This window comes from Phacochoerus africanus, chromosome 10, assembly GCF_016906955.1.
Source record: "Phacochoerus africanus isolate WHEZ1 chromosome 10, ROS_Pafr_v1, whole genome shotgun sequence".
In the NCBI taxonomy this organism is placed as follows: domain Eukaryota; kingdom Metazoa; phylum Chordata; class Mammalia; order Artiodactyla; family Suidae; genus Phacochoerus; species Phacochoerus africanus.
The window spans coordinates 114,109,740-114,136,364 of record NC_062553.1 but is presented as its reverse complement, the minus strand read 5'-3'; the positions used below and the strand labels follow the sequence as shown (position 1 = coordinate 114,136,364).

Genomic DNA, 26,625 nt, shown 5'->3' with positions numbered 1-26,625 from the left:
AAAGCAGACCTGAACAAATTTTAACAGTTTGTATATGAATAAACAGTGTGTTCAGCCGGCTTAGGTAATCACCAGTTAATTTTCACAAAATTTCCTACTTATAAACCTGGTGGGCTGAGGTTTAGCATGTGGAATCCTTTGGCAAGTTCCTCAGAGTCTGAAGTGATGTCTTCAGGAAGTTAAAGGCTTCTGTGTGAACACCTGAAAAGATTTTTGGTTTCCACTCCATATCAGGGGAACTGCCATTCACTGTTTAGACAGAGTTAGAGTAGTGGCAGAAATTAACAAAAGGGATTTGGAGGAAGATTGGAACTCTCTACCCTTAATTTTGAAAAAAATAAGCAGTCCTTGGTATGCTGCTGTTTTGGTTGAAGTGTTGTTTTGTTTTGTTTTGTTTTAAATGAGTTAATATTTAATTTGTTTTCGCTAGTTTCATTTTTAAGTAAAGCTGGTTGACTTCTGACCTTAGAGGGAAACACATGGACACCTTTGGGTTGCTGTCTCCTGTCAGTTTCTCTTTTCATGGAATCTTATAAAAGCCCCTAGGAAATATTTGGAGGGATAGGGAGCATTTGCCCAGGTGTTATTGAAAACATTTGTTCTTACTGTACTTGCAACAACTTTTAGGGTTAAAGGTCACAGGGAAAAAAAAATTTTTTTTTACAGTGTAATTTAGAGATCTTGGGCATCAGAATCCAGAAGACCTCAGGCTATCTGAGTGGTAACTTGCTGGCTGTGTTACTTTGCGCAATTAAACCCTCTGGAATTCTTGTGGAACTTTAAACAAAATATAGGGAAGAAGCAGAAATAATCGTACATCTATTAAAATAGACAGTGAGAACTTTTTAACGAAGCGATACTTTGAAGTGAGATATTGTTCTTTTAAGGAAGGATTACTGAGAATTCTAGACAGTTTCAGACTAGAGTAGCCTGTCCAACTTTATCTAATCTTATGGGGGATTTGAAGCCTCTATCCTGAATTACTGATATCATTTATTCAGTTGGTGAACATTTAGTGAGCACCTACTATATTCCAGCCACAATGCTAGGTACTAGCAATGCTAAGATGAAGGATGCACTGGGAACTGCACTGGCAGAAAAATCCCCTCATCTTTGATTATGGAGAGGAAAAAAGGAGTCAAAAAGAAGGACAGGGGTAGGGAGTTGGGAGGAAACTAGAAGTGGTTAGGCTGTGATTGGCTACCTCCCACTGATAATTTGAGATCTTCTGGCTTTGTAATGGGTATTGAATTGGAGCTTCTAAGTTCTGAGGCTGAACACTCCAAGTATGCCTTGCTTTACCCAATAAAAATATTATAGACAAATTTAGCCCTTAAGTTAAATAACTTTAAATTTAGAGCAAACTAGTTTCAGTGAAATCTGAAGGGTAAAATCAGTTTGGCTAAGATTTATGTACTGTGAGCAAAGAAAGCACTGTTGTAGATTTTTAAAAGAATAATCACTGTTAGTAGCATTTCATTTATTTTTCCCCATATTATAAGTAGTATGTTACTTATAGAAGTTTAAAAGTACAAGGTAAACAAGTTCACCACCACCCAGAAAATCACTTAGTGTTACATCCACAGAGTCTTTCTCACCTCTAGAGATGTACTGTAGACGTATTGTGCTTACTGTGGTCCAGGCAATGTGCCACTATTTTACATATACACCAAATCTCCTGTTATCCTCACTCCAGCCCTATGAGGTAGATGCGATTATGGAGGAAAAGACTGATTTAGAGAAATTAAATAACTGTCCTGAAGTTACAAGCTAGAAAATTGTTCTCTACAAAACTAGGTTCGTTCTCCACATCCTGTTTTCTAACTTTTTTCCACCCACATATGGGCATCTCTATCACTAAAATACATTTAAACAACATCTTTTATAGTTTTCAATTGTATGGCTGTATCTCAATTTAATCAATCTCTTGTTGTTGGATAGTTTCCAGTTCTCTCTATTTTAAACAACTCTGCACTAAGTATCCTTCTAGCTATAGCGCACATCCATGATTATTGTAGTCTTTTTTTTTTTTTTTTTTTTTTAATGGCTGCACCAACTGCAAATGAAAGTTCCTGGGTCAGGGATCAAACCCAAGCCTCTGCACCTAGGGTCAGGTTCTTAGCCCACTGTGCCACAGCAGGAACTCCTATTTTAGTCATTTCTTTGCATTGCATTTTAAAAAGTGAATTATTATGATCTTTAATTTACCTGCCTTTTTAAAAAGGCATATTCAGAATTAGAAAACTTTCTCTTTTCTCTCTAAGATTTGTTCTAATTTCTGTGTTCCTTTAGTGTTCCTCTTAAGATTTCAGCAATAGGATCAACATTCTCTGTGGGGCTGCACAATAGGTCAGTAGCTCGTTACTCAAGGGATTTATCTGATGAAAACCAGAACACGGAGACTTTCTTAAAGAACTATTTGTGTTTGTATTATTGTTATTGGCCATAAGGCTGAACTTCTTTTGTGGAGAAATACAGAAGAATGGAGCAGTGCTAACTTTACCAGGCAGAAGGGAAATTCTACTTCTACAGTTTGCCTCCTTAGTACCCAGTAAGATAGACAAGTTACATTTTGCAGATATTGCATTTAGCAGATTTATCATTCAGGTTTAGAATAAATGCCATCACTTTTAAATAGGTTACTTTAAAAAAAAAATCTCTTTCTTGTTTGCACTCCTGAAAAGTGTATTATAGGTGAGACATTTTCAAGTTGATTTAATGAAAGGGCAGGAAATACCCATTAGCTAGTTTTCATTATAGGTATAAAGCATTTCTTCATTTAAGCATTTTTCAAGTTTTACTAAAATAGACCGTTTTTGCTATCCTGAGTCAAAATTTTACTTTTATTTTAGGTTTGTCTTTCCATTTCCAATACTAATTACTTTATTCTTAGGTTTGGTTTGTTTGTTTGGGGCTGCATCCTGGCTAGGGATCAAATTCACACCATAGCAGTGACCCAAGCCACTGCAGTGACAACGTAGGCTCCTTAACCGGCTGTGCCACATGGGAACACCATCATGGTTTTGATATTGGAATATGAGTGGTGTTCAGGTCAGTGTCTTCCTGCAGAAATCCAGATCAGGTCAATGTATTGATTCCTAACAATGACTTTTAATTCAAAACAGAATTTGAAGAAACAGGAAATAAAATTAAAGTATAGGGAGTTCCCACTGCGGCCCAGCTGGCTACAAACCCGACTGGTGTCCATGAGGATTTGGGTTTGATCCCTGGCCTCGTTCAGTGGGTTAAGGATCTGGTGTTGCCATGAGCTGTGGTATAGGTCGCAGATGCAGCTCAGATCCCATGTGGCTTTGGCTTGGCTGTGTCTGGCAGCTGCAGCTGCAATTCAGTCCCTAGCCTGAGAATGTCCATATGCCACAGGTTTGGCCTAAAAAGAAAAAGAAAAAAAAGTATAAATAGTATGCACTGATTGGTTTTCTCTACTGCCAAACCCTAATTTGATGATTTGCTTGCAATTTAAAATTTAGCCTTAGGGAGTTCCCTGATGGCTCAGTGGGGTAAAGATCGGTTATTGTCACTGCTGTAGCTCAGGTTGCTGCTGTGGTGCAGGTTTGATCCATGGCCCAGGAACTTTGGCATGCCAAGGGTATGGCCAAGAAAAAGACTAAAATTAAATTCACCTTTACAGTTTTGTGTCTTTAGTTTGATAGTGTCACTTAAAACTTTCAAACAAAAGCTTTAGATTTTTTTTTAAAGCAGCAATAACTGGATTGAGTGTTTACCTTGTATTTATAGCTTTTCTCGCAGTATACCCCTTGTATTATTTAAAAAGAATAAAGCCACATACTGAAATTGCTAAAGAGGAAGGAATAAAAGGAGATGAAAGAGAACAAATTTGAAGCCAAAGTGTCAGAGAAGATAGCTAGCTACTAAGAGTCAAATCCATTGAAGGCACTGGAACGGCCTTTCAGGTAAGTGTCACTTCTCTGCCTCTTAGAACCTGTGCTAAGCTTCATTTCCTGTGGTACATTTGACTGTGGAAAGAGATGGCCAAATGTCAGGGCTGGCCTCAGGCAAAATGGAGAAGGAGCCTGAAATACCCACCTTAGGGCATTCTTAACTGAGTTTACCAGGCAGGACTTGCCTACATGGAAAAAGTGCTTGTTGAGTTATCTGTATAAGGGCAAGTTGCTAGCCAGTGGAAACCATGGACCTGGAGGCATCATATTTTTGGAAAACCATGGTATGAGTATCTACCTCTGGAATTTAATTACCTCTTTTCAATGGATGATTAGCAATACAAAATACAGAGTTTCTGTTGTGGCTCTGCAGGTTAAGAACCTCATAGTGTCCATGAGGATTCGGGTTCAATCCCTGGCCTTGCTCAGTGAGTTAAGGATCCAGCATTGCTGTCAGCTGTGGCGTAGGTCACAGATGCAGCTCAGATCTGGCATTGCTGTGTCTGTGGCATAGGGCAGCAGTTTTAGCTTTGATTTGATCCCTAGTCTAGGAACGTCCATATGCCCCAGGTGTGGCTCTAACAAGGAAAAAGCAAGAAATACAAAATACATGATAAGAATTAAACTTTTGGAGCGTTGCTTTGGGGCTCAACAGATTAAGTTTCCGGCATTGTCGCTGCTGTGGTGCAGGTTCAGTCCCTGGCTTGGGAACGTCCACATGCTGTGGGTATGGCCAAAAATAAATGAGTAAAGTTTAAAAAAAGAGACTTTTGAAAAGCTTTGCCACAGATGAGAGGAACTCAAGGGAGGAGTAGCCCTGGAGGTGGAAAACAAGTGTAGAAAGAAAGATGCAGATGTGCCAAAGGCAGATTCTGTGTCCCTTTGAAGGTCATACCTAATTCCAAGGCCTGCTGGGCATTGGCTCCCACTGTTGGAACTGGGTCATGTGGGATCCTGGAGGCTCTGGCCTGGCGAGGGTGAAAATGCATGTTAGGGGCCTCTCTGACCTGCTCTGCTGAGGAGGACCACCCTGGGAAGACCCCTCTTCACCACCACCCCACCCAGTGGGGTAAGCTTTCTTCACCTGCAAGTATTTTAAGTAGGTGGTCTGAGTTAAGAGGAAATGTGAAGGAGTGAGTTTTCATTTAGGGGTAGGAAAAAGGATTAAAGAGGAAGTGGTTTGGGGTCAGGGGCCACTTAGCTAATTGAGATGCCAAGGAGGGATACCTTTAGATAGCAGCCCACCTCACGTGAGAAGTGGAGACCCTTCAGGAAGAGACTGGCAGCAGTGGTTGAAAATGAAGGTGAGCCCCCCACCCCCACTCCTCCCCGTGTAACCCCCAAGTGACCCGCAGTAGTGACAGGGAGCACTTTTTTTTTTTTTTTTTGGTCTTTTTGCCTTTTCTAGGGCTGCTCCCACGGCATATGGAGGTTCCCAGGCTAGGGGTCCACGCGGGATCCGAGCCGTGTCTGCAATCTACACTACAGCTCACGGCAATGCCGGAACCTTAACCCACTGAGCAAGGGCAGGGATTGAACCCGCAACCTCATGGTTCCCAGTCGGATTCGTTAACCACTGAGCCACAATGGGAACTCCTTTGTTTTTTGAAGCTGCACCTTTTAACGAGAAAGACGCCAGATGTTGGAGTTGGTTCTCCAAGCTTCACCAGACCCTGAAGCTGGAGATACTGTGGTAGCACAGTGATGGTTCAGTAATGGTAGATACTCTGAGATGGGTTCTAGAGGCAACTACATCAAATTCTCTATCCTCACACAGCCCTGCAAAATGGTGTTATTTTCACTGTGGAAATAGGGAAACAGTTTAGAAAAGTGAATGTCCTTGAGGGTGCAGAGCTGCTCGGAAGTGGAGCCGGGATTTGAAGCCCGGGTCAGCTGATTCTCGTGCTCACACCCTGCCCAGCATCCCCCTAGGCTTCCTGTAATCTTCCCACTAGCTTTGGAGGGATGGCAGGAGTGGGGGCTGTATTTTGATATGGGATTGTATGTCTCCCACTGCATCTCCTGAATGTCTCTCTGGTCTGCGTGGCCTTCAGGTCATGAAGTAAGGCCTGAGAAGTGAAGGTCTGCAGGCTTCGGCCAACTTGAACGTTGCAGCACCGCCCCACTCTGCTAGGGGACTACGAGCAGCTTCGTCTGATGGACCTCCGTTTCCTGGCTGTGAAATGGGAATAAAATAGTATTTACTTCCTAAGGCGACTATGAATTATATTACTTTATGTGTGTAAAACACCGAGGATAATGCTGGGTTCATATTTGGTGGCTCAACTATCATTTTTTGCATGTAGGCTGTACCTCTAGTTTTTAAAACAAAGAGTTCATTCCTGTTATCTCAAAGATCAAATTGTTATTCATTATTTCTCATGAAGGTAAGGCATTTTTCTTGTAATAGAATAGCTGTTTGTCACATCTTGCCTGTATTATAGGGTCCTTTCTGACACCCTCCCTTCCTCCTTTCCTTCAGGGCTAAAATAGAGTTGTTACTATTTTCATTTTTTTGGTCGTGCCTGCAGCATGTGGAAGTTCCTGGGCCAGAGATCGAACCCACACCCCAGCAGTGACCTGAGCTGCTGCAGTGCCAGTGCCAGGTCCTTAACCGACTGTGCCAGCAAGGGAACTCCAAAATAAAATTATTGAAATTGGTCGTCCACTGCCACTGAGTTCAAGAACTTTGGTAAGAAGTATATAACATCAGTTGTGAATGCTGAAAAGCTTTCCAAGCTGCCGTCACAATATGCCAGCCCTCTCAGCAGATGCTGGTAGCGTTAGTGAGCACAACCACCACTGTCCCCACAGGGCTCAGCCTTCTGAGGAGTATTGTACCATGAGCAGCACTGTCCCAGAAAAGACCAGGGCCATTAAGAATCACAGACCCTACTGTCCTTCCCGGACAGTATGCTGCGCGTCTTTCTTTAGGAGGCCCCAAAGACGGTGTCTTTAACACAGCTGCTACTGTTCTCAGAGATTTGCATTTGATCTGCTAGTTATTTAACCATCCAGTTATTACCACCCCAGTAATTGCTACCAAACTTTAGTAGCAACAGTAGGCACTGTTTCTGTTAAATTCATATGTGTGTTATACATGATTTATTCTATATTCTGTGTCATATATCCTATATGATATGTATGTATATATATGCACAATATATGTATCTGGTATATCCTCTATGATGAGTTAGTGCTGAGAAGTACACTCCCTTGGTATATAGTTTGGTTGGCAGGTTATAAGCAGCAAGTGGGAACATTTACGATTTTACTTATCAAATGCTTAAAGCAGTCATTGTGTGCCAGGGTTTGTTTTGAGCACTTAGAACTCCTTACTCATCTGTTTCTCCTTAAACACTCTGCAGCAGATCGTATTATCCCCATTTTAAGAATCCTCATTTGATGGAAGTCCCCATGTAGTGCAGCTGGTTAAGGATCCAGTGTTGTCCCAGCTGTGATGCAGGCTGCATCTGCAGTGCAGGTTCGATCCTTGGCGCAGGGACTTCCACATGCTGCAGGTGCAACCAAAAAATACATATATATATCCTCATTTGAGACATGGAGAGGTTAAGTCACTTGCCTAAGGTCATGAAGCTAGAATGAGGCAGAATTCGGTTTCAAAAGCAGACAGTTTGGCTGCAAAGTTTAACCACCGCACTGTTGATTGTGGAATCTCTCATGCATCTCCGTTTGGGCCTCATTTGTGTCTTTGCACTTGCAGTTTTAGCAAAGGAAACATCACACCTGTTCAAACATGCTATCAACTCCTTACGATTTACCATGTGGAGGATACAACTAGGTAATACATTTCCATGTTGCTATTGAAAGATGTTGATGCTTAATTTTCAATGTGGTACTGTCAAACATTTCTCTCTAAAATGCTTGTGAGGATTCAGTCAGGCCTGATGTTGAGTCTGGGAAAGGAGCAATGCATTCATCCCTCCAGTCTGCTGATCACTACACTCAGCTGCAATCTATTCCTGCTGCTCTAAGAGTTGTTTAAGTTTTAGGGCTTCCACCTATGGTAAATTAAAATATTGAGAAGCCCTCATTGGAGAAGAATAGCTTGTACATGTGAGGTTTCTTTGAACGTTTCAAATTACTCCTGGAGACAGTAGTGGGCAGAATAATAGAGCCCCAAAGATGTTCACATCCTAATCCCCAGACGCTTGGAATCAGTTATGTTACTTGGAAGGGGAAATTAAGGTTGCTCATCAGCTGGCTTAAGATATGGAGACTATCCTGGATTATCTGGGTGGACCCAGTATAATCACAAGAGTTGTTATATAGGTGGAGAAGTGAGGAAGAGTCAGAATCAGAGTCAGCACCATGAGAAAGATTCAAATATGGCCATGGTTGGTTTTGAAGATAAAAGGGGGCCACGAGCCTAGAAAAGCATGCAGTAATCTCTAAGATGCTATAGAGGCTGGAAAATAGATTTTCCCCTGGGCCTCTAGAAAGGAGAGCATAGCCCTACTGACATTTCAGTGTTAACCCCCTGAGACCTATTTTGGACTTTTGATTTCTAGAACTATAAGAAGAGAAATTTGTGTTGTGGTAAGCCACTACATTTACAGTGACTTATATAGCAGCAACAGGAAATTAATAGAGGATTACTAGAATAGTCTGTGCTTTGATTTGTTCCTTATGCCAGTCCTGTGAAAGAGCTGCTTAATCTCATGATTTATTGTATAGACATGTCACGTGTAGCAAGTGTTTACCTCTTGGGGGCTGTTTTATTTTGCATGTAAACTGAACCACTTTGGGGCAGAGGGGGTTAACTCTTGATTATTCTATACATTTTTATACCTGGTAAATATTTTAAATGACAGTATCGGGGTTTTAGCAAAAAAGAAAAGAAGTCTTACTGATTCCTGCGCAAGCTGAACCACTAGAGCATCAGAACTGCTCTGCTTGCCTAGCAATGTTACTACAAATTCTTTGAAAGAGCACTTCTATACAAGGGATTTCCAAATTGTCATGAATTAAATAAATAAAAGTTGGTATCATTCATTGGGTCATCTGTACTATGAACCTAGAGGGTTGTAGATCCTTGAGTAGACAATATCTTGGAATCAACAGGTCATTTATGGAAATTAAAAATAGCAAGAATGATCATAATAGATGCGGCTTTGTTGTTTATTTTTTAAAGGAATCCTCTAATAGCAGCCTTACATTGTGATTTGCAGACAGCTTGCATCTGTTAAGGGTCTCCCTTCTGTGTCATATAGAAATAGCACCAGTGTCAGAAATAAAATCTTGAGAGTTTTTCTGCTTAAGAAGGAAATGTTGGTAATTTTAAAGAAATATGGCTGGCATACTAGCTGGTTGGTGTAAATATATAGAGCAGTTTCTAGAGGGAAGAGACTGTTTTGTATAGAAGTAGAAAAAATTGGAAATTCTTAAAACCATGGAGAAAGGATATCTGGAGTCACTTTTTAGGGCTGCATGAATCTGAGGTTATCCTTAGAACTGTCCTTTACCAGTTGCCATCCAGTGGCTTTGGTGTGTTGGATTTTATAAACAACTACATGTGGAGTCACCTTATCGAGCACAGGAGAAAACTGGTTCTGATACCTTTGCTGGAACAAGTGAACAGGCTGAATGGTACAGTGAAACAAATCTAAGGTTATCTGTAATGTAAATCTGTGAATTTCCATGCCAGGAGGTGTGTCTGGCCTATACACGATGTATTTGGGTTATTAGATTCATGCGTGTAGGGAAGATGGCTGCTCCTCTGCCTTTGTGAGTTCTGATACAGTGGGATGTGTTTAGTAGCATCTGCCCTGGGTCTCAGCTCCAGAGCCTGACCCAACTTGCTTCCACTCAGCGTCGCCTCACCGCGTGCCTGTTTATCCACCAGCCTCTTCCCCCTCTCCTTGCCCTGTTAATATACATGATGTTGCTTACTAATTAGTGCTTTTGTTCAGTTGTTTATTGTGACAAGGCCACTGTAAAACCTAGATGAGAGAAATCATTACTCGATATCAATTATCAGCCTGCTAGGAGCAGGTAAGATTAGAACACAGGCACAGTGTGAGAGGGAGAGACGGGGGGGGGGGGGCAGAGGGAAAGAGGGGAGGAGGAAGTACAGTTTTGTGTGGAAAAATAACTAAATGCAGAGGAAGGAAATCATAGTGGAGGATTTCATAGTAGAAATTCCCCCAGCCACTGTTCCCACCAGGTTCTCAAGATAGGTTGCTTTGGATTTCATAACAAGTCTTGACTATCCTCTGCTACACAGATAGCTGAGACTTGCCCAAGGCCTCCTCTGTTCCTCCTAAAATTGATTGATGCCTTCAACACAATCTTTGAACTCTTGCTAAGTGCTAGACTTTATTCTTGATTCTAGGGATTCAGTGAGCAAGAGATAGTTACAATTTTTACCCTTAACGGAGATTGAGTTTGTGTGTTGAGAGGAAAAAGTGCTGAAAAGTGGAAGTTGAGCAGATGATGAGCAAGTGAAACTAATTAATGAGATCTGCTCAGATGTGGACCAGTTCTTCAAAGGAAACATTGGGAGTGACTGGGGAAGCCTGGCCTGGCAGAGTGAGAAAAAATTTCTCGAGGGGGGTTGGACTTGGACTGAGATGTGAAGGGTGAGAAGGCATCTGCAGAGGGAGCAGGGAAAGTGTCTGGAAGGAAGGGATGTCCATCTGGCCGCAGCATCTGAGCTGGAGAGGGCGGGGAAGGAGAAGGTGGCCGGGCAGGCAGGACTCGGTAGGGAGTGTGGGCTGCAAACTTTTTAAGGCCTATGAGTCTTCTTCCAAATGCAATGAGAAGGCATTGTGAAGTGATCTAAGGAGAGGCCCATGGTTTGATTTGTTTGGAACCGACCCCTGTGTCTGCTAGGCAGAGTGGAGTAGAAGGGGGCACGTGTAGAAGCAAGGAGACCCATTAGGAAGCTGCTGACAACGTTCTTCATGGAAAATGATGTGAGCTGGAGCAGGTGACTACCACCGTGTGGAGAGCAGTGGATAGATGTCAGCGGTTTGGAGATAGCATCAACGAACTTAATGGATAGACTTGTATGGATGACATGTCAGAGCAGGAGAAGACAAGCAGGACTCCGGGTTTTTAGTGGTGAGGAGGTTGTAGGGATTAGAGTTCTGTTTTGGCCATTGTTTGCTTTGAGTTGCCTGTCAGTCGTCTTAGAGGTGATAGTTGTCAAATGGCCAGCCGTGATTCTGAGCACTTCACTCGGGGACAAGATCAGGGCTGGAGGGTATCAGCATAGAAGTGGAATATTAAAGTGATGGGAAATCTAGAATCACCTCGAGAGATTTTGTGGGAAGAGAAGAGGGAAAGACCAGGCCCTGAGGAATAACAGCGTTAATAAATAGATGAAGTAGGAGACCAGGGAGTAACCAGTGAGGTAGGAGGAGGACCAGCAGAGCAGGGTTCCACATGCTGACAAAATCAAGCATTTAAGGCAGGATGGAGCAGTCAGTTCTGCTGTAAGTTCTTGAGGAGTTAAGATGAGAACACCGTGTTCCTTGGGTTTTACAATGTGGAGGATTCATTTACATGGTGATCTTGTTGCACTTTTTAGAAGAATGATTTAAAGCACAACTGTAACTGATCTCCAGCATCCCCTGCAGGGAGATTTCCCCACGCTCTCCCTTCTGTACTTCACCCCCATGGGCGAGGTGACCCCTCTTTGTTCCAGAATAGTAGTTAGGCCTTTCTCTGTCGCTAGACTACCATATTGTAATTTATACTTAAAAAAAAAATTTTTTTTTTTTGTATTTCCTAGCATGAGTTAGGCACTCAACACATGTTTTCTAAATTAATGAGTATTCTCAAATCTTGCTTTTTCCACTTATTTACTCCTGTATTGTGTCTGGCAGAAGTGGATGAAGAGCCTAGGTTTTCTGATTTTCAGTCAGCTGCCCTCTCCTTCCATAGCCACTGTCTGGCCTGGGCTGAGGGTATCTTTGGGCTGGGGACTGTCTTCCCCTCCCCCCCCCCCCCCCACCAGTTGCCAATGATTGATTTGGAAAGCTTGCTCAGCTCTGGTGTCTTCTTAGACATTTTATGTGAACCATGTACCCTATACTTTCTTGGGAGGCATGTGTGAAAACATGTGAAAGTCCACTTCCTTTTTTTTTTTTTTTTTTTAGAGCCGCTCTTGTGGCACATGGAGGTTCCCAGGCTAGGGCTCTAATTGGAGCTACAGCTGCCAGCCTATGCCACAGCCATAGCAACACAAGATCCGAGCCACATCTGCGACCTACACCACAGCTCACGGCAACGCCAGATCCTTAACCCATTGTGCAAGGCCGGGGGTTGAACATGCAACCTTATGGTTTCTAGTCAGATTCGTTTCCGCTGCACCACGACAGGAACTCCAGAAAGTCCACTTACCTATTTCAGAAACCTCATCTCTTTCCCACCTCAGGGTTCCTTGGGCGATGCCGTCTGCACGTGTTCTACCATACAGATGATCGTTTTGGAAATTTTATTTGCCTCACTAAATAATTGAGTTACCGTAAAGACTTAGTAGTGACTCAAACAACCTCAAAAGGGTTCTCTTTAGCAAGTTTTCTTTTTTCATCTTGGTATTTATTTTCCCACCAAGGCTGTATGGAAGTTGTTGTGGTTTTTTTTTTTTTTTTTTCTCTACACTACTTCTCTCACTTTGTTTTCCACTTCATTATCCTCCTGTTGCAACACCCCAATTATACTAGTTGCTGTGGAGATATTAAGTGTATTGCTAATAATGGAGGATTATTCCTTTAGGTGGAAGAATAGAAGCAAGAGAAGGATATAAATTTTGTTATTGTGCAGATGTCTCCTAGTAACAGAAATAACTAAGCGGTACTAGAGACTGTGGTGCAGAGATGTCTATATGGGGTTGGCTTATGTTCTTAGAAAGGATTGGATTTCTTAACTAAAGAAAATATTAATTTAAGCTTCTGGCCCTTGTAGAGATTAACGCCTTATATTAACACTTTACTATTCATTCTTTAATTTATATCTTTTATTTAATAAGATGTTACTTCATATGGACAAAATCTTTTGCAGACTTTAGCTTTTAAAATTCACTTCTTAAAAACTTTTTTTTTTTTTTTAACTTTATGAAAGGAGACACTTTTTTAGGGCTGTGCCCGTGGCATATGGAGGTTCCCAGGCTAGGGGTTGAATCAGAGCTGCAACTGCCAGCCTGTGCCACAGCCAGAGCAACGCAAGATCTGAGCTGCGGCTGCCACCTATGCCACAGCTCACAGCAACACCAGATCCTTAACCCACTGAGTGAGGCCAGGGATCGAACCGGCAGCCTTATGGTTCATTCCTAGTCAGATTTGTTTCCACTGAGCCACGACGGGAACTCCAGGAGACACATTTTAATATTGTTCATCTGACTTGTAGTTCATGAAATCTTGCAGTTTTCCATGGACCTTATTATAAATCAGGTGATTGTGTGTCTTGACTTACCCAGGACAGTCCCAGTATACATCTCGTCCTGGCGTGATTATTAGTAAGTCTCTCTTTCACTCACATCTGGCCTGGTTAGGATGTTAAAGTACATGGTCACCTTCATGAAAGACCACATTTGATAGAAAACTAAGGGAATTAAGTATTTTATATATATTTTTTTAATCCATATAACATGTATATAGATATGGATATATAGGTGGATTATATACACACATGCGTACGCATATACACATATACATATATCTGGTTTTTACTTTTTCCAACTAAACTTATAGTTTAGGACTTGCCACATGTCTTGATGCGGTCGACAGTTGTTTGTTGTTGTTGTAAGCACATCAGAAGACTTTATCTTTCTGGTTTCCTCATGTAATATTTTTTTCTAAGATCCATTTGACTGTAATAACACCTGACCTGGCTCCTCCTAGATGAGCAGGCTCTATTTTCAGGGGGTGATATCATCCCAGTATTAGCTGTTGTGATTTGAAATGACTTCCCATATGTCAAGTTTTGTTTCCCTTTGCCCAATACATATGTCACCTCTTGTTCACATTAGAATTTGCATGTGGAATGGGTGTATGTCCTGGACTGTGCCATTGCCTCATCTCTGTTAGCAGTTCCATTATTGATACACCCAAAAGGAAAGCAATAAATGTGGAGTAAGCAACAAAAAATCTTTAATATCTTGGACCCTTATATGAGTGAAAGTGCTCTTTTGTTTTATGGTTTTGTTTTTTGGTGTTTTTTTGCATTTTAGGGCCACACCCATGGCATATGGAGGTTCTCAGGCTAGGGATCCAATTGGCCTATGCCACAGCCACAGCAGCGTGAGACCTGAGCCGAGTCTGTGACCTACACCACAGTTCACCGCAACGCCAGATCCTTAACCCACGGAGCAAGGCTAGGGATCGAACCTGCAACCTCATGATTCCTAGTCGGATTCATTAACCACTGAACCACGATGGGAACTCCTTTTTGTTTTCTGGGTTTTTTTTAAAGTGCTATTTTGATAGTCAATCTTGCACTTAAGAAATATGCACATTTCTTTCCTAATCCTTAGTATCAAGTTTATTATTGAAAAAACTCTGAAAATCATAACTAAAGGTTTTTGTAATTGATCAAAAGTCCTTGGGGAGATTTCTGGCAGGTGTGCGCTGGAGCCAAGGGGACCTCAGGGTGGTTTTTTAAAAGAAAGTGAATTACGACTATTGAAGGCTATCTCTTGCAGTTAATCTCTAGGAAACAGACCTGGCACACCCTTCAGTATGTCGAACGCATACACGTTGGTCAAGGGGAAGGGCTTGGTAACAACCAGCAAGCACCTGTTTTGTGCCAGGCAGGGTGTACTGCTGAAAACAAACAGACGGTCCATCCCCTAGTGGAGCCTCCCACCCAGTGTGGGAGACGTCCAGCAAAACCAGGAAGTAAGTATACAATTACAAATTGTGAAAGTGGATCAACAGTGCTGAGAGAGAATCAGAGGGAGACTTTTATTTTTTTTAATTTAATTTTTATTTTATATTGGAGTATAGTTTTTTTTTGTTTTGTTTTTTTGTTTTTTTGTTTTTTTTTTCTTTTTTAGAAAGGCTGCACGCATGGCATGTGGAAGTTCCCAGGCTAGGGATCAAATTGGAGCTGCAGCTGCAGCTGCCAGCCTACACCACAGCCACAGCAATAGCAATGCCATATCTGTCTGCAATCTACACTACAGCTCACAGCAACAACAGATCCTTAACCCAGTGAGTGAGGCCAGGGCTCAAACCCTCATCCTCGTGGATACTGCCTGGTTTGTAACCCCTGAGCCGCAATGGAAACTCGTGTATTGGAGTATAGTTGATTCACAGTGTTGTTGATTTCAGGTGTACAGCCAGGTGATTGAATCCTATATATATATCCATTCTTTTTCCTTTTTTGCCATTTCTTGGGCCGCTCCCTCGGCATATGGATGTTCCCAGGCTAGGGGTCTAATCAGATGTAGCCACCGGCCTATGCCAGAGCCACAGCAACGCAGGATCCAAGCTGCGTCTGCAACCTACAGCTCACAGCAACACCGGATCCCCAACCCTCTGAGCAAGGCCAGGGATCGAACCCGCAACCTCATGGTTTCTAGTCGGATTCGTTAACCACTGCGCCACCATGGGAACTTGTATCCATTCTTTTTCAGATTCTTTTCTCACATAGGTCATTACAGAATATGAGTAAATTCCCTGTGCTATACAACAGGTTGTGGTTGCTTATCTATTTTATATATAGTAGTATGTATATGTTAATTCCCAAACTCTTAATTTATTCCTCCCCCTACCTTTTCCCTGTGGTAATCATAAGTTTTTGAAGTCTGTGAGTCTGTTTCTGTTTTGTAAACACATTCATTTGTGTCATTTTTTTTAGATTCCACACATAAGTGAAATCATGTAGTATTTATCTTTCTCTGTCTGACTTTCTTCATTTAACCCGATATCTGGGTCCATCCATCTTGCTGCAAATGGCATTATTTCATTCTTTTTTTTATGGCTGAGTAAAATTCCATAGTATATGTGTACCTATGTTTATTCATTCTTCTGTCGATGGACGTTTAGTTTGCTTCCATGTCTTGGCTATTGTAAGTAATGCTTCAGTGAACATTGGGGGTGCATGTATCTTTTCAAATTATGGGTTTTTTCTGGATATATGCCCAGGAGTGGGATTGCTGGATCATATGGTAACTCTAGTTTTTTAAGGAAACTCCATACTGTTTTCCATAGTGGCTGTGCCAATTTACATTCCCACTAAGAGTGTAGGAGGGTTCCGTTTTTGAAGGAGACTTACTTTAGAGAGTGGTCAGGAAAGGATTCCTTTGAGGAAGGAACATTAAGGTTGAGAAGTGAAGGTTGAAAAGATACTGATCATTTATAATTGTTAGTCCAGGCAAAATCTATGATGTTGGTGGTACACCAAGGTGTGAATCGGGTTAAATAATTTGTTCAAGGTAATGTAGCCAATTAGGAAGCAGATACAGAGCAAATAAGAAGCTCTGTTGGAGTTCCCTTCATGGCTCAGTGGTTAACAAACCCTACTAGGATCCATGAGGATGCGGGTTCAATCCCTGGCCTCACTCAGTGGGTTAAGAATCCAGTGTAGCCATGAGCTGTGGTGTAGGTGGCAAATGTGGCTCAGATCCTGTGTTGCTGTGGCTGTGGTGTAAGCCAGTAGCTGTAATTCCATTTCAGCCCCTATCCTGGGAATTTCCGTATGCCATGGGTGGCCCTAAATTAGAGAAAAAAAAAAAAAGCTCTGTCTGGGTTCCCTTTATCAGTTTTCTCTACCTATTTCTTTTTTCAGTTATTGCCTTTTTAAAAAAAAAAAAAAAAAAAATGGCTGTACTCACAGCATATGGAAGTTCCCAGGCAGGGATTGAATCTGGATCCTTTAACCCACTGCTCCAGGGCAGGTCTGCAGTGACCTAAGCTGCTGCAGTCTGATTCTTAACCTACCCTGCCACAATGGAAACTCCCAATTATTGCCTTTTTGACAGGTTTTTCTTAACCATTTCCTCACCTTGAGAAATTTTAATGCCCTTCAGAGGACCACAAGCCATTTTTTCCGCCCTTAGAGCACTCACTTTCATCCTGAGAATGCACACCCTATCAGTTACTATCTGCAGACCTCATTTTAGGACTGTCCGAAATAGGCTTTTATTGGGTTAACATAGTATCTTTGGATCCTCAACTGGATTTTAAGTTCTTTGAAGCAGAGAACCATCTCTAGTAAGGACAACATGATAATAGATGGCACTTACCATGACACTTAAAAATCTTCCATGAGGTTGACAAGGGTGAAATAAAAATGTGGGAAGTAAAGCATGAAAAAAAAATCCTTAAGTGGTCTAGTTAGTCTAATTTTTTATTTAGCTGAAGAAACTAAGACTACTAGGAAGTTGCTAATCAGTCTTTAATCCAGTTAGATGCCATTTCTGGACGCTCTTGGTAAGGAGCAGATTCAGTAAGGTAGTGATTGTCGGAAGAATTCAGGTTTTATTGCACAGCCTGAAGATTTGGATATGCACAAAGCTGCAATCTTAGGAAGGTTAATTTGACACACTCTTCTGTCTCATACTTTACTGCAGCATGATAATTATCATGACAAGGGTGCTTCTAATAGGGATAAGAAGAGAAAATCTGATTAATAATTGCTTCTGTGTTTCAGAGGCAGCACAACATTTGTCTACAAAGACAACTTTATAGGAATTCAGGAGAAAAGTGAACTAAAGATAGAGAATACAAATAACCTTTTACAAAGAAGGAAATTAAGCGAGTGATATAACTGTGCTTTATCAGTGAGATTCTTTTGTCGTTAAAGATGAGGTTATACATATCAGAAGGACATGAGCTTATCAAGGGTAATTCATGTGATTATTATGTTAGGAAGGCAAGGAATAGACTCGAATAGGAGAAGGAAGCCATACTCTGGATCTTTCTCTGTGTATCTGTCCATGTGTTAGTGTGTGTGTGTGTGTGTGTGTGTGTGTGTGTGTGTGTGTGTGTGTATGAGAGAGAAATTTAGCTCGAGCTAGTTTTAGTTATCTTGCCATCATAGAAACTAGAGTAAGGTGTACCTGTCTTAATGAATGGTCTTGGAATTTCCAGTTGTACCTCCATGATTTTTGGAGGGAGTCTCAGTCTGTCAAACAGACTTAATACATTTTGCAGTGATTGCTTCCTTTTAGTTTCTTCGCTGACCACTCGTCACATATAGATCTCAGTTTTTCTTTAAGGATCTTGATCCAACAGTGGTATTTTCTGTTCTTTTGTAGAGAAGACAGAAGACTAAAGGTAATGTAGAGTATTAGACCCTAAGTTTCATTTCCGTTCTTTTTGCCCCTAAGTTTCATTTCTGTTCTTTCTGTTCAGTTGCCTTTAATGGGTAAGCAAGTAGCAGGAAAATTATAAACAACAGCCAAAAGATGTAATTGATAAAAGTTCTTTCTAAATGGTTGTAGAGAAGACAGAAGACTAAAGGTAATGTGGAGTATTAGACCCTCAGTTTCATTTCCATTCTTTTTACTCCGTTTGTCACGTACTTGAGCTCCTGCCCCGTACTGCCGTCATTAAAAAAGATGAGGCTGAATTTTGTTTGTTTGTTCTGAGTGAGGTACTCGAACCTTGCTTCTAAAACACCGTTTTTAAAAATAGTCTTAAGGTTGGCTACATACACACTTTTTCATACAAGTAATTAACTAGCTATTTTTGAATTCTAAGACTCCTTTGATCCCATTCAACGTGAAACTTAAAAAGAAGGAAATGTTGACAAAATGCGTTTTTGGAATCACTTGTCCTCAAACACATTTTTATTCATTTAAATGAGATTATATTCCAATGCAGATTTGAATTGACTATTTAAACATAACCCATTTAACAAATATTGCTGTCTGATGAGCCAGCTTTATTATTAAGTATTTGTTTATAAACCACAAGTGTTACCAATAGTTTCTAAATATTGTGTCTGGAAAGGGAAGTAGTATGATGTCAGCTGTGAGTTGCCATGGACACAGTTGTCCCTGAGAAGCTGAATGAGCAGAGGGTATGACTGCACAGGAAATTGGAGGTGGAGCTCTGAGGTCGAGTCCTTAGGGTCTATCTCCATCCATTACAAGGGTGCCTTCACCAGAAAAGGCTCAAAGGTCTTGCACCCTCTGGGTTAAAACTGAAAAGTAAGATTCCCAAAAGGTTCTTAGGGTAACCAACCAGGTCATTTGCACGTGGTTTTTTGTACAGTTCTGAACTGTAGATATAATTCAAATGCTGTTTGAAATCAAGATGTTTTAATTTAAAATCACAGTGTAAAAAGTTACCTGGAAATTTGCAAATGGCTGAAAAAATGTCTTTTGAGTCTTGGCCGTTATCTTTGTAGTCAAATTTATGTCTTATTGGCAGATCCATCTCATATGAGCTGCATCTTTTTAGCTGATGGCCAGGCTCTTGGTACTAAGGTTCCTTGAGGCAGGCAGCTTGGGAACTCCCCACTTATGGAACTGCATTAAAGTGCGTCTTTGGCAATGAGACTGCTATTAAGGGATGTCCTAAAAATGTCATTTTGGAAGGAAAGCAAGTCTTAGGTATAGTTTCATCAGGGTACAAGTTTGCAAATGGCACACTGCAGATTTGTGCTAAGTGCTGCACCCTGAATGAAGCCTTTAATTTCAGCAGGATAAAGTGTGCCCTGTCATTTGGTACACAAAGCATCATCTTCACATCTGTTGGAATGAATATGTACATAGACTATGAAAATTGTGGGGGCAGAGATGGAATTACAGGTCCAAATCCATCATACCACAAAATGGAGTGCTGCCCTGACCACAAATGTTGTTTTATCAACATTAAGCAGTGCTTAGAATGCTCTCTATGTTTAAAAGGCTTGAGTGCTTTTGAATTAGAAGGCAGATTTAGATCCATGGTTGTGTTTGAGCAAATTGTCATTGTCCTTGAAGAACATATTGGGGGGGGGGCTATTAATTTTCGATTGTCGCTTTACAGGTGAAATCACAATATTTGGAGTATTTCTTGTTTTTATTTTTGAAAAATTACCCTCAAATATATCTTTAAAATGAATGAGTTTACTATAGGTGGTTCTGAGAAGTACTTTTTTGTAAATTAATAGCCTTTATTTTTTGGAGCAATTTTAGGTTTACAGAGCTGTTGAGCAGAAAGTACAGAGTTCTCATATGCCATCCCCCTTCTCACCCAGTCTCCCCTATTAATATTTTGCATTAATGGGGAATATTTGTTACAATTGATGAGCCAGTGTTGATACATTATTATTAAATAAAGTCCATAGTTTACATTAGGGTTCACTCTTGTACATTCTGTATGTTTTGACAAATGTATGTCATAGCCATTGTTTACAGTATTATATAGAATAGTTTCACCACCCTAAAAATCCCCTGTGTTTCACCTGTTTATCCCTCCTTTCCCTTTATCCAACCCCTGGCAACCATTGATCTTTTTTATTCTCTCTGTAGTTTTGCCTTTTCCAGAATGCCATGTAGTTGGAGTTATGTAGTATGTAGCCCTTTCAGATTGGCTCTTCTACTGAGCAGTTTGCATTTAAAATTCTTCCATGGTTTTTTGTAGCTTGAGATAGTGCATTACTTTTTATCCCTGAACTATATTGCATTGTATGGATGTGTCACAGTTTATCCTTTCACCTGTTGGAGGACGTCTTGGCTGCTTCCAGTCTGGGACAGTTATGAATAAACCACTGTAAACATTTGTGTACAGGTTTTTGTGTGGACACAAGTTTTTAACTCCTTTGCATAAATGCCAGAGAGCACAATTGCTAGATCATATGGTAAAAAGTGTATTTAGTTTTGTAAGAAATCACTAGACTGTCTTCCAAAGTGGTTGCACCGTTTTGCATTTCCACCATCAATTCATGAGAGTTCTTGTTGCTCCACATACTCCCCATCATTTGGTGTTGTCGGTGCTCCAGATTTTGGCCCTCCTGATGGGTGTGGTGGTATCTCGTCATTTTAATTTGCATTTCCCTGTGACATATGATGTGAAGCATCTTTTCATATGCCTGTTTGTCATCTCTTCATCTTTTGGTGAGATCTGTTCAGATGTTAGACCCACTTATTAATTAAGTTGTTTGTTTTCTGAATGTTGAGATTTAAGAGTTTTGGGTATATTTTGGAGAATAGTCCTTTATCAGATGTGTCTCTTGGAAATATTTTTTCCTTGTCTGTTACTTTTCTTCTTATGCTCTTGACACTGCCTTTTGCAAAGCATAAGATTTTCGTTTTAGTGAAGTCCAGCTTAAATCAATGATTTCTTTCAAGGATTGTACTTTTAACTGTTGTATCAAAAAAGTCATCTCCAGGGAGTTCCTGTCATGGCTCAGTGGTTAACGAATCCAACCAAGAACCATGAGGTTGCAGGTTCGGTCCCTGGCCTTGCTCAGTGGGTTAAGGATCCAGCGTTGTGAGCTGTGGTGTAGATTGCAGACACCGCTCGGATCCCATGTTGCTGTGGCTCTGGCGTAGGCCGGCGGCTACAGCTGTGATTGGACCCCTGGCCTTGGAACCTCCATATGCCTCGGGAGTAGGCCAAGAAATGACAAAAAGACAAACACAACAACAACAAAAACGTCATCTCCATACCCAAGGTCAACTGATTTTCTCCTATGCTGTCTTCTAGGAATTGGATAGTTGTGCACTTTACACTTAGGCCTGTGATCCATTTTGAGTTTATTTTCTGTGAAGGGTATAAGATCTGTGTCTAGATTCATTTTTCTCATGTCAATGACCAATTGTTCTAGTACCGTTTATTGAAAAGACTGTCTTTGCTCCAAAATATTGCCCTTGCTCCTTTGCTGAAGATGTGTTGACTTTATTTATGTGGGTCTATATCTGCACTATCTATTCTGTCCCATTGACTTGTTTGTTTTTTTTCACCAATGTGAGGCTGTCTTGATGCCTGTAGCTTCATAGTAAGGCTTGAAGTCAGGTCATGTCAGTCTTCTGGCTTTGTTCTTCTTCAAAATTGGTTCTTCAGGTCTTCTGTCTCTCCATGTAAAGTTAGAATCAGTTTGTCAGTGTCCACACAATAACTTATTAGGATTTTGATTGAGATTGCTTTGAATCTATGGTTCAAGTTAGGAAGAACTGACATCATAACAGCACTGAGTCTTTCTGTTCGTAAACATGGACCGTCTCTCCATTTATTTAGTTCTTCTTTTTTTTTTGTATTTTTATTTATTTATTTATTTATTTATTTATTTATTTATTTATTTATTTTCCCACTGTACAGCAAGGGGGTCAGGTTGTCCTAACATGTATACATTACAATTACATTTTTCCCCCAGCCTTTCTTCTGTTGCAACATGAGTATCTAGACAAAGTTCTCAATGCTATTCAGCAGGATCTCCTTGTAAATCTATTCTAAGTTGTGTCTGATAAGCCCAAGCTCCCGATCCCTCCCACTCCCTCCCCCTCCCATCAGGCAGCCACAAGTCTCTTCTCCAAGTCCATGATTTTCTTTTCTGAGGAGATGTTCATTTGTGCTGGATATTAGATTCCAGTTCTGAGTGATATCATATGGTATTTGTCTTTGTCTTTCTGGCTCATTTCACTCAGTATGAGATTCTCTAGCTCCATCCATGTTGCTGCAAATGGCATTATGTCATTCTATTTTTATGGCTGAGTAGTATTCCATTGTGTATTTAGTTCTTCTTTGATGTGTTTCATCGGTTTTGTAGTTTCCCTCATGTAGATCTTATATACATTTTGTTAGATTGATACCTAAGTGTTTCATTTTGGGGAGAGTGCTAATACACATAGTATTGAATTTTAAATTTCAAACTCCAGTTGTTCATTGCTGGCACATGAGAAAGTCGTTGATGTTCACTTATTAACCTTGTATCCTGCAGTCTTGCTAGCTTCACTTATTAGTTCTACGAAGGTTTTTTTTTTTTTTCAGTTCTTTCTGATTTTCTGCATAGATGATGTCTATGAAACAACGATAGTTTTATTTCCTCCTTCTCAATCTCTATATTTTTAATTTCCTTTTCTTATCTAATTGTATGAGCTTGGATTTCCAGTATGATGTTAAAAAGCAGTGGGGAGAAGGAACATCCTTACCTTGTTCCTGATCTTAGTGGTAAAGCTTTGAGCCTGTCAGCATTAAGTATGATATTAGCTGTGGGCTTTTTGTAGATATTCTTTATCAAGTTGAGGAATTTTCCCTCTCTCCCTTGCTGACTGAGAGTTTTTACCACAAATGGATGCTGGATTTTGCCAAATGCTTTTTCTGCATCTTTTGATATGATCATATGATTTTTCTTCTTAAGCTACTGATGTGATGGATCCATGGTAACCGATTTCACACATACCTTATATAAATCTCATTTTAGTGATGGTGTAGAATTATTTTTTTGTGTTGTTGGATTCAGTTTCTGATATTTTGTTGGGGATTTTGCATCCATGTCCATAAAAAATGGTGGTGTGTAGTTTTCTAGTATTATGTTTGTCTGATTTTGTTAGATTAATGCTGGCCTCATAGAATGAATTAGGAAGTAGAAGCAGAGGGAATAAGAGATTAGAGGGAACTGGAGTTCCCATCTTGGTGCAGTGGTTAACAAATCTGACTAGGAACAATGAGGTTGCAGGTTCGATCCCTGGCCTTGCTCAGTGGGTGAAGGATCCAGCGTTGCCATGAGCTGTGGTGTAGGTTGCAGACACAGCTCTGATCCCGTGTTGCTGTGGCTCTGGTGTAGGCTGGCAGCTATAGCTCCAACTGGACCCCTAGCCTGGGAACCTCCATATGCTGATTAGACCCCTAGCCTGGGAACCTCCATATGCCACAGGAGCAGCCCTAGAAAAAGACAAAAAGAAAAAAAAAAGAGATTATAGGGAATTGGTATAATTTCTTCCTTAAATATTTGGTAGAATTCATCAGTGAACCCATCTGGGACTGGTGCTTTCTACTTTGTAAGGATATTATTTATTGGGTCAATTTCTTTAATAGGTATAGGATTATGCAGATGACTTGTTTCTTGTGTGAGTTTTGGCAGATTGTGTCTTTGAAGTAATTGGTCCATTTTACCTATGCTATTAAATTTGTGGGCATAGATACATTCATAGTATCCCTTTATTATTCTTGTAATGTGTGAGATATGATCAGTGATGTCTTCTCTTTTATTTCTGTTATTAGTAGTTTATATTCTTTCTTATTTTTCTTAGCCTGTCTAGAGACCTGTTGATTTTATTGATCTTTTCAAAGAACCAGCTTTTGGTTTCATTAATTTTCTCTTGATTTCCTATATTCAATTCCATTGATTTATGCTCTAATTTTATATTATCTCTTTTCTTCTATTTACTTTGGGCTTAATTTGCTCTTCTTTTTCCAGTTTCTTTCTGGTGCAAGCTTAGATTATGATTTTAGTTCTTTTCTAAAATGTGCTCATTGCTGTAAATTTCCCTTTGTTTTTGTTGTATCCACAAATTCTGATAAGTTGTATTTTCATTTTTATTTAGTTCAAAATATTTAAAAATTTCTTTCAATTTCTTTATTGACTCATGTGTTAATTAGAAATGTGTCATTTAATCTCCAAGCATTTGGGGATTTTCCAACTACCTTTCCTTGTTGACTTCTAATGTAATTCCCTTTTGATCTGAAAAGAGGCATTGTATAATTTTTATTCTTTTTAATTTATTGAGGCATGTTTTATGGCCCAGAATGTGGTCTCTCTCGGTGAATACTCAAGTCAGCTTAAGAATGTATATTCTGCTGTTACTGGATGAAGTTGTCTATAGATGTCAATTAGATCCAATAGATTGTGTTGTTCAGTTCAGCTATGTTCTTGCTGAATGTTCTTTTCTGCATGCTGGATCTATTAAAGTGACTTTTATTTATTTATTTATTTATTTATTTATTTGCTTTTTAGGGCCACACTTGTTGTGAAGGGAGGTTCCAGGCTAGGGGTCAAATAGGAGCTGCAGCTGCCAGCCTACACCATAGCCAAAGCAGGATCTCAGTCACATCTGCGACCTACACCACAGCTCATGGCAACGCCCTATCCTTAACCCACTGAGTGAGGCTAGGGATCGAACCCACAACCTTATGGTTCCTAGTTGGACTCCTTTCCTCTGTGCCACAATGGGAGCTCTCTGTTAACATGACTTTTAACGGTCACACTTAGCACTGTTAAAATGCAGATTAATACCAGGTCTCCTGATTGTAATAAAATATTCTTTTTTTCTTTATTTTTTGGCTCCCTTATGGCATATGGCATTCCTGGGCCAGGAATAAGTTCTGAGCCACAGTTTTGACCTACACTTACAGCTCTGGCAATGCCAGATCCTTAACCCATTGTGCCGGGCTGGGGATTGAACCTGTATCCCAGCATTTCAGAGACACTGATCCTGTTATGCCACAGCAGGAACTCCTGTAATAAAATATTCTTTGCTCATGTTCTGTCCCTCAGGAAGCCTCTTTGCTTTTTTGGTTTCATCGTATTTCCCAATGCTCTCAATTAGAGTGACTCACCAACTAATGCATTATTATAGTTTTTTGTTTTGTTTTTCTTTTTTGACCACCCCATGGCATATGGGGATTGGCTCTGAGCCACAGTGTTGACATAAGCTGCAACTGCAGCAACACTGGTTCCTTAACCCAGTGTGCCTGGCCGGCCATTGAACCTGCATCCCAGGGCTCCAGCGCTGTCACTCATCCTGTTGTGCCACTGTGGGAACTCCAGGAATACATTATCACAGTTTAATCAAAGCACTGTGAAAAAGTGAAAAATGAATGTGTGTATTCTCATACATGCTTGCATTTCCTTGACATATGTTTGTTTGTTTAGAAATGTGATGCCACATCAGGATCATTTACTATCTACAAAGCTTTCTGCAAGGGTGAATAAGAACTATTCTTTACTTTTCTCTAAAACAAGCTTTAGACACCTTCAGAGAGTTTGGGGAGGACCTCAGCGTTTCTTTCTCCATGCGCTAACACCTCATCCTTTGGCTGAAGGTGCCATATTCTGAAATTAAGGGGTGTCCAAAATCTCCTAAGCCCATGGGTTATATTTTGATAGCAAGAGAGATGGCAGGATGGTCGTTAGGAATGACATTCATAGTGTTTACTTGGACCTTTCCTTTCTTTCATGTACTCTGAGGGGTAGCCTCTGACCACGCATGAGCTGCTCCGTGTAAAAACACGTGGGTGATTTATTTACTTGGCCAACATCACCATCCATTTTTGTGGCAGCCCATTAGAGCCTGGGTTCTACCTGCAGGACCTCCAGGTTACATCTCGACCCTCACCTCTGGCCCCTGCCCTCAGAAGGTGTTCATCATCCCTGGGCTCTGGGTGCTCCGCTTCGTTTTCCTTTATTTTGCTCAAGAAGTGTTGCAAAAACTACTAGCCTGTCCCTTATTTCACTTCCTTCTTTTTTCTTCCCTCTTTCCACTTATTCCTGGTACCCTAATTGTTCTTTTATTGACTAACTCTCCATGGTCCTAAGAGTTTACTTTCTTGACTTACATTTTGTTTTCTGAATATCATCCAAGCCTTAGAAGAAGACCTTGAAAAATGTTGCTCTGTGAAGTAGAGGACTGTGCCAGTATCTAGTTGGCTTGGAGATTGCTTAGAAGGAACGTGGGAAACCTCTTGAGTGAGGATGTCTGAGTTGGGTCATGAGCACAGGCAGACCAGGTAAACTCTGTATGCCAGTTGAAATAAGCACAAAGGATCCATTTTCTCCAACAGGAAAGGTCAACTACTGATAA

At 40.6% G+C, this 26,625-nt stretch overlaps 1 protein-coding gene across 4 annotated transcripts in view; it reads left to right on the top strand.

The window, feature by feature from the left end:
* SGMS2 (sphingomyelin synthase 2) overlaps positions 1–26,625 on the top strand; it is an 88,946-nt gene that overhangs the window by 1,431 nt on the left and 60,890 nt on the right. The window lies entirely within an intron of this gene.